A 9004-nucleotide genomic window follows, 5' to 3' on the forward strand; every position below is an offset into this window, starting at 1 on the left:
ATCCGTTAGGACAGTGCGGCGAAATTTGGCGTTAGTGGGCTATGGCAGGAGTCGACCTACGCTAGGCCCTTTGCTAACAGCACGTTGCCTGCAGCGCCTCTCATGGGCCCGTGACCATACCGGTTTGACCCTAGACGACAGGACAACCGTGGCCTGAGCAAATGAGTCCCGATTTCAGGTAAGAGCTGATGGTAGGTTTCGAGTGTGGCACCGAACCCGTGAAGCCATTGACCCAAGTTGTCAACAAGGCACCGTGCAAGTTGGTGGTAGCTCTTTAACGGTGCGACCTGCGTTTACACGAAATGGACTGGGTCCTCTGGCCCAACTGAACCGACCATTGACAGGAAATGGTTGTCTTCGGCTACTTGGAGACCATTTGTAGCCATTCATGGATTCACCATGTTCCCCGACGACGATGGAAACTTTGTGAACGACAATGCACCATGTCATCGGGTCACATTTGTTCGCGATTGGTTTGAAGAACATTCTGGACAATTCGACCGGATGATTTGCCCATCCAGATCGCACGACATCAGTCCCATCGCATCTATATGCGACATAACACAGAGGTAAGGCAACCCTTTCGGAATTATGGGCTGCTAGAGAGCCAGCATAGCTCAGTATTTGTGCAGGGGACTTCCATCTACTTTTTGAGTCCATGCACGTCGAGCTGTTGCAGTACTCCGGGCAAAAGGAGGTCCGACAAGATGTTGGGAGGTATTCCATGGCATTTGTCACCTCAGTGTGTGTCCTATACTGCTCTAATTTCTTTCGGCTGAATACTGACTACAAGCTAGTAAATGTGCCTCTTTGAGCGTAGCAACCACAGGGATTTCGTCTTTTGTGCTTGTAACCCCCTTGCTATTTCTGCAAGATGCTCAGCTAATCTTTCCTTCCCCCATCCTACTCAGGCGCGGGCTCTGCTCTGTCCATCCCCATCTCCCACTTGCAGTAACAGGCATCGCATCAGTACGAGACTGCTTCAGTCTTAGGTTATTAGATTTAACGAAGTCCAAAACGAACCCTACAGCGAATTCATAAGGACAAAAGTAAACAAGGGCAGTGGACTTAGGTTAATAATAGGATGAAACTTCCTGGCAGATTAAAACTGTGTGCCCGATCGAGACTCGAACTCGGGACCTTTGCCTATCGCGGGCAAGTGCTCTACCATCTGAGCTACCGAAGCACGACTCACGCCCGGTACTCACAGCCTTACTTCTGCCAGTATCTCGTCTCCTACCTTCCAAACTTTACAAAAGCTCTTCTGCTGTGAGTACCGGGCGTGAGTCATGCTTCGGTAGCTCAGATGGTAGAGCACTTGCCCGCGAAAGGCAAAGATCCCGAGTTCGAGTCTCGGTCGGGCACACAGTTTTAATCTGCCAGGAAGTTTCATATCAGCGCACACTCCGCTGCAGAGTGAAAATCTCATCCTGGAAACATCCCCCAGGCTGTGGCTAAGCCATGTCTCCGCTATATCCTTTCTTTCAGGAGTGCTAGTTCTGCAAGGTTCGCAGAAGAGCTTCTGTAAAGTTTGGAAGGTAGGAGACGAGATACTGGCAGAAGTAAGGCTGTGAGTACCGGGCGTGAGTCGTGCTTCGGTAGCTCAGATGGTAGGAGGAAGAGGAGGAGGAGGAGATTAGTGTTTAACGTCCCGTCGACAACGAGGCCATTAGAGACGGAGCGCAAGCTCGGGTGAGGGAAGGATGGGGAAGGAAATCGGCCGTGCCCTTTCAAAGGAACCATCCAGGCATTTGCCTGAAGCGATTTAGGGAAATCACGGAAAACCTAAATCAGGATGGCCGGAGACGGGATTGAACCGTCGTCCTCCCGAATGCGAGTCCAGTGTGTCAGATGGTAGAGCACTTGCCCGCGAAAGGCAAAGGTCCCGAGTTCGAGTCTCGGTCGGGCACACAGTTTTAATCTGCCAGGAAGTTTCATATCAGCCCACACTCCGCTGCAGAGTGAAAATCTCATTCTGGTAATAATCGGATGTTTCTTTCGGCCACCATACTCAAAAATCGGTCGTAGAACCTTGAAAAGAGATAAACTGAACCTAACAACGCTGAAACATCCAGAGCATATGAGAATGGTAGCTGATGACTTTAATTTATCCGTGATCGACTAGGTAAACTACGCGTAAGCCACAAACAACAAGGACATAAAGTTCTTCAGAAGACGGTAACACGAAAAAAGCAGGCTTTTCATCTTCTCCTACATCTTACGGTTTTTTCTGGGTACTGCATTTCGAAGAGACTTCTGAATAGAGTATAACGCCTACTAATTAAAATTTGACTGATGGGAGCATCAGCCAGAGATGATCTGAATGTGACCGCGCGAAAGTAGAACGCAGTCTCTCCATTTCACGTGGCACCCAGTTCCAGTTTAGTGCAACGCTCAAATCTGACACTAGTTGATTGGTAAAGCAATAAGCTAAGTGTAACGAAGCCTAACTCTGATTTTTGTGTAATCTTTTATCTGTTAGTGGACTGTACTAACAAGGTATTAAAGTCATATCCTAGTCTATACCTTTTGCTGGTAGTGCTCTTTGAATGAGTCTGTTATCTACTACAGCAGATTAAGAAAATCAGAACAGCAGTGAGATTATCTCGGAACTGGAAGCAGACAGAGTGATATTACACTGCACTTAGGGTAAAGAAGACATGATATCTACATCATAAGCACATAAAGGTTAAAAATCAAATAAATAAATGCAACGGAAATCCAGCAGTAGCTCATTTTCCTCTCCGCGAGACAAAGACGCCGCGTGGTTCGGCGCAGTCTTTGCCGTTGAACCGTTGCTTGTGAGCAAGAAGCCCATTGTGGACGTGGAGGGCTATGTTATTTCACTGCGCGTATTTCTACCATTAGCTTTTTACCGTATGGACCTGGCACGGCAAGATAATGCGCCGCGGGTCCTCCTGCACTTTACTGCTGGCTGTGTTCACTGCTCATACTGGTGAGTACAAAGAATGAGGCATTGTAATGGTCCTACTGCAGTTAAGTCTGTGACGGATGAGCCTCTGGTGTTTCCTGACATTAAACGCGTTTAAATGTGCGCTTCTCTCTTTCTTTCTAAAGGACTACCCTATCTGAGTTTTTCTTGAAATGATTACTAAGCCGGTAGAAAGCATTATTTTAAGAGGAGAAGGAAGCTGGAATGGCAGATGAAGATGCTGTAGCCATGAAATGCGTGATGGAGCCGATTTTGCAAATGGCTAGCGTGTGGATACACTTCATCATATATCAGGTGAACTCTTACCGAAAAAAATAGCCAAGGCATAAAGCTGCATCTGACGTAATTTTTAGCCGCCACATGAATATGCAACTAACATGATAATCGTAAAAGGATGAACCACAACCGAATAACAAAAACTATTAATACTATATTCTCCTGATGCACCTGCACAAACATACCTCTTGTACCTTTGTCAAAATACATTAGAAAGAACCAGTAACAGTTCTGTTTCCGAACAGCTGAAACTTCTACAGCTCAACATAATTTCTGGACTTGAGTTTGCTCTGAAGATTTTTCCCTTGTTATTATTACAAGAGGACACATTTTGTACCCATCTGCAAAAAGGGCACAACAATTGATCCACAGACCTGTCCCCTTCAGTCAACGACATTTGTTTGTTGCTTGGTTATTACATGCTTTCTGAAGTTTGGGAAAATGGGCTTCTCCGTGGTATTTCAAGTCGAATTAAAAAACAATGACCTATGTAAACTCTATTCGTAATCATCAAAGATGTTACGTTAAAACGCTTGTATCACGAAAATAGGTGGATTCCTTCTACTACACGAAATTCTCACTCTGCAGCGGAGTGCGCGCTGATAAAACAGTTTTAATCTGCCAGGAAGTTTCATATCAGCGCACACTCCGATGCAGATTGAAAATTTCATTCCGCAAACATCACCCAGTCTGTAGCTAAGCCATGTCCCCGCAATATTCTTTCTTCCAGGAGTGCTAGTTCTGCAGGAGAGCTTCTGTAAAGTTTGGAATGTAGGAGACGAGGTACTGGCGGAAGTGTGGGTGTCAGGAGGCGTGCAGGGGCGTACATGGGTAGCGCAGATGGTAGAGCACTTGCTGGCGAAAGGCAAAGGTCCCGAGTTCGAGTCTCGGTCCGGAACACAGTTTTAACCTGCCAGGGAGTTTCATATAAGCGTATACGCAACTACAGAGTGAAAATTTCATCATGTCTTCATAGCTATTAAGCAATCACTGCTGCTGCGAGAGAGGTATTGTGTATTTTATGGAAGTACTTGTATGTTCATTATAGTGATCAGGAAAAAATATAAATCCTTTCTTTGAAATCGTAACAGTGCGGAAAATATGAAACTAGGAAAATGAGAAAAGAAGAAAAAAGAAATAGTTTTTAACGTTTTTTTCAGCTTGTTTGTATCCCAATTTCTGAGAATGTGCATCTGGAGCACAGCATTGTATGGTAGTGAAACATGGGCAGTGAGAAACCGGAACTAAAGAGAATCGAAGCATTTGAGATACAGTGCTGCAGACGAATGTTGTAAATTAGATGGACTGATAAGGTAAGGAATGAGGATGTTCTGCGCAGAATCGGACAGGAAAGGTATATGGGGAAAACACTGACAAGAAGAAGGAGTGGGATATTAGGTCATCTGTTAAGACGTCAGAGGATGACTTCCATGGTACCAGAGGGGGCTGTGGAAAGAGAAACTGTAGAGGAAAACAGAGATTGGAATACGTCAAGCAAATAGTGGAGGACGTAGGTAGGTGAAGAGGTTGACGCAGGGGAGGACTTCTTGGCGGGCCGCATCAAACCATTTGGAAGACTGATGGCGTAGACCTATATCACTGACGTCGATCTGTTGTAGAATTTTAGAACATGTTTTTTGCTCGAGTATCATGTCGTTTTTGGAAACCCAGAATCTACTCTGTAGGAATCAACATGGATTCCGTAAACAGCGATCGTGTGAGACCCTACTCGCTTTATTTGTTCACGAGACCCAGAAAATATTAGATACCGGCTCCCAGGTAGATGCTATTTTTCTTGACTTCCGGAAGGCGTTCGATACAGTTCCGCACTGTCGCCTGATAAACAAAGTAAGAGCCTACGGAATATCAGACCAGCTGTGTGGCTGGATTGAAGAGTTTTTAGCAAACAGAACACAGCATGTTGTTATCAATGGAGAGACGTCTACAGACGTTAAAGTAACCTCCGGCGTGCCACAGGGGAGTGTTATGGGACCATTGCTTTTCACAATATATATAAATGACGTAGTAGATAGTGTCGGTAGTTCCATGCGGCTTTTCGCGGATGATGCTGTAGTATACAGAGAAGTTGCAGCATTAGAAAATTTTAGCGAAATGCAGGAAGATCTGCAGCGGATAGGCACTTGGTGCAGGGAGTGGCAACTGTCCCTTAACATAGACAAATGTAATGTATTGCGAATACATAGAAAGAAGGATCCTTTATTGTATGATTATATGATAGCGGAACAAACACTGGTAGCAGTTACTTCTGTAAAATATCTGGGAGTATGCGTGCGGAACGATTTGAAGTGGAATGATCATATAAAATTAATTGTTGGTAAGGCGGGTACCAGGTTGAGATTCATTGGGAGAGTGCTTAGAAAATGTAGTCCATCAACAAAGGAGGTGGCTTACAAAACACTCGTTCGACCTATACTTGAGTATTGCTCATCAGTGTGGGATCCGTACCAGATCGGGTTGACGGAGGAGATAGAGAAGATCCAAAGAAGAGCGGCGCGTTTCGTCACAGGGTTATTTGGTAACCGTGATAGCGTTACGGAGATGTTTAATACACTCAAGTGGCAGACTCTGCAAGAGAGGCGCTCTGCATCGCGGTGTAGCTTGCTCGCCAGGTTTCGAGAGGGTGCGTTTCTGGATGAGGTATCGAATATATTGCTTCCCCCTACTTATACCTCCCGGGAAATCACGAATGTAAAATTAGAGAGATTAGAGCGCGCACGGAGGCTTTCAGACAGTCGTTCTTCCCGCGAACCATACGCGACTGGAACAGGAAAGGGAGGTAATGACAGTGGCACGTAAAGTGCCCTCCGCCACACACCGTTGGGTGGCTTGCGGAGTATAAATGTAGATGTAGATGTAGATGTAGAAAAAAATTATCCCAAGCTAATACCTCAAATTGTTATGTATTAGAATCGCAGGAAATACTGCTAAAATGTTGTTTGAATCCGCCAACGTCTTTAGGTCGCGTATTTCCTTCAAAGTTATTGAAAAAGTGGGAAGAAATTAGCTAAGAGAGTTTGATCACAGTTTATGGATACTACTATTATCAGCGTGCGATTTGTTTCTCGTCTATTTCACTTATATGAACGTTGACGACAGTGCAGAGTGGATACACCGGTTCCCGTCAGATCACCTCAGTTAAGCGCCCCCGGGCATGGCCAGTACTCGAATGGGTGACCGTTCGGTTACGCCGGTGCTACTGACAATTTTCCCCTTGCCTTTACTGCAGAAGGAACAGGGGGGAGTCGTTAAGTCCCCGATCAGCAGTCTTCGCGCCGATGTCTTGGATTAAATTTCAATCCCACCGCAGTGTCTCGTGAAGTGAGGCATGCGGCGCTATTGATGATTATCCACCCTTCGGTGGCCTGCACCAGGTTTCATTTTCTCCCATCTCTCATCTTCTCTAGCTCGAGCATGACACTACACTACGCACACACCATCACAGTCATCTACTCTTAACAGATACACTTACAAACACAGCTTCCATACTTCGTGAAGGAAGGGTGTCTGTGAGCTCCGAGGATAGGCAAAAGCTTTCCATTTAGGCGGTTGAACTTAACCCTTCGGTGTCTCCGAGCCATTCATGACATACGACTTTTCTCATATAAGCTAAAAGATTGTGTTTCGAGACGGATCCTTTCCGCTGGGTGCAACTATTTCTTTTAGGTGAGAGGCACCCGCAAGCCTTGCTCATACTGTGGCATCAAGCAGTCAGGCCTGCAAGATGAGTGGTCTGCCAAGCGAGTGGATTCATTCTTATTTATCAAGTAACATGAGCTCTAGTACTCACAATTAAGTTACAAATTATTCTCCTGTTTGAACATTACGCAACGGAAACGGATAACGCACATCTGACTATTAGTAATTTACACAACTCTGATTGTTCACTACGCTCTGGCAATACCACATTTTCTTTCTTACTCAACGGCTTTGATCAACACGTAGCCATCGCACTGAATGTGAATGGCGAACGCATTATAAATTCTGGATATCATGACTACACACTATTCGAAGAACAAGGCCACCAATCTTTTTCTTTTCACTATCTTTTTTTTTATTCCGATAAATTCTAATATTCTATTATTACGTTTTTTTACAATAATTACACATGAGAAACTCCGCCCAGTGGGCATGACTTTACATTGGTGATTCTCTATCTTATGGTCTCGTAATTATCTAACGCTACAGTGCTCTTTCTGGATAGGATGGTGGATCTTTTGCTATATCTCACACTTCGACCCTCACACCCATTATCACGAAAATTTACTCCAGACCGAGCGGTACAAAAAGGAACATGCATAACCCACTGCCTCTGAACCTATGTTGCTACTCTCCCATGCAAACCACACACACTTAAATTACATGAAATACATCACACTGGCAACATACAGTACTAAACAAAGAATAGTCACAACGTTAGAATCACATCACTTTCAGCTTTCCCACTTCAATCAGTATTCATCCCAGTTTCACAAAAAAAATGGTTCAAATAGCTCTGAGCACTATGGGACTCAACATCTTAGGTCCTAAGTCCCCTAGAACTTAGAACTACTTAAACCTAACCAACCTAAGGACATCACACACACCCATGCCCGAGGCAGGATTCGAACCTGCGACCGTAGCAGTTCCGCGGTTCCGGACTGCAGCGCCAGAACCGCTAGACCACCGCGGCCGGCCCAGTTTCACACTACACTGCCCCACTTCGTAACTTTTCTCTCCTACTACGAACTCTGGAGGATATATGCACGTCTTCCTGTGCAATGCAAGCCAAGTGGCGTTGCTGGATAGACGGCTGACTCACCTTGCTCCACTCTCAGATTATTAGAGTTTGAATCCAGCGTCACACGGAAACATAACACGCAAAGTAATATTAAGAACAAATTCGTCACACACGCGAGTCCTCAACTGATACCATGCACGAGTACTTCTCTTTATCCTTTGTCTTATACACAGATTGAGACACACAGTACTCACCACGTGGAAGTACTCGTATCTAATTTCAAGTCCTGCACACGCCATTTCTTAAATATTTCCAACTTATAGTACACACGCCAGGAATTCAACTTAATTTTAGCACTCGGAAGCATTTCAAGTTAGTACTAGCACTCGCAAGTATTCTAACTTAGTATTAGCACTCGCAAGTATTTCAAATTATTGCTACACGTGGTTTCACTGTGACCGTTGGTCACTTCCGAAGATTACTACGATCCCCTTAATATTACCTGCCTGTCATTTAATTCTCCCCCCAAAAGTTCCTGAAATAGAGAAATAATTATTCCAAACTACTCTTAAGTATTTCACATGCATACCATTTTCTCCACTCTTTTGTCTTTACGGAGCACACCTAAGACAGGTCTTACCAACACAAGATCCAGCGCCAGAGTGCTGAAACATGGCCGTTCTTCAGGTCACCTCGCACCTCCGTCGAGGTGGGGGAAGACCGTGCTACCATATTGGTCAGCCACATTTCAGGCGCTCAAAGCTCAGGCAAATTTCATCTCTTTGGCTCCACCAAAGGCGATCAAAGGACCGTCTCAAAGATGATCATATATTGCACATTCACTATCTGCGGTTAGCAGACGACCATACATTCATTCATTTCACAGATCTCACCAAATTGGATGTAGGGATTTGTTTTGTGGGAGTGCACATGTGATCAATTAAATAAATAAATTGTCATTCTTTCCTACACTGGTATCCAGCTTCGGTGTATTAAGTGAAATTTAGTTATTATTACAAAAAAATATGTTGTTCTGA

The sequence above is a fragment of the Schistocerca nitens genome, chromosome 6, assembly GCF_023898315.1.
Source record: "Schistocerca nitens isolate TAMUIC-IGC-003100 chromosome 6, iqSchNite1.1, whole genome shotgun sequence".
NCBI classification, from domain to species: Eukaryota; Metazoa; Arthropoda; class Insecta; order Orthoptera; family Acrididae; genus Schistocerca; species Schistocerca nitens.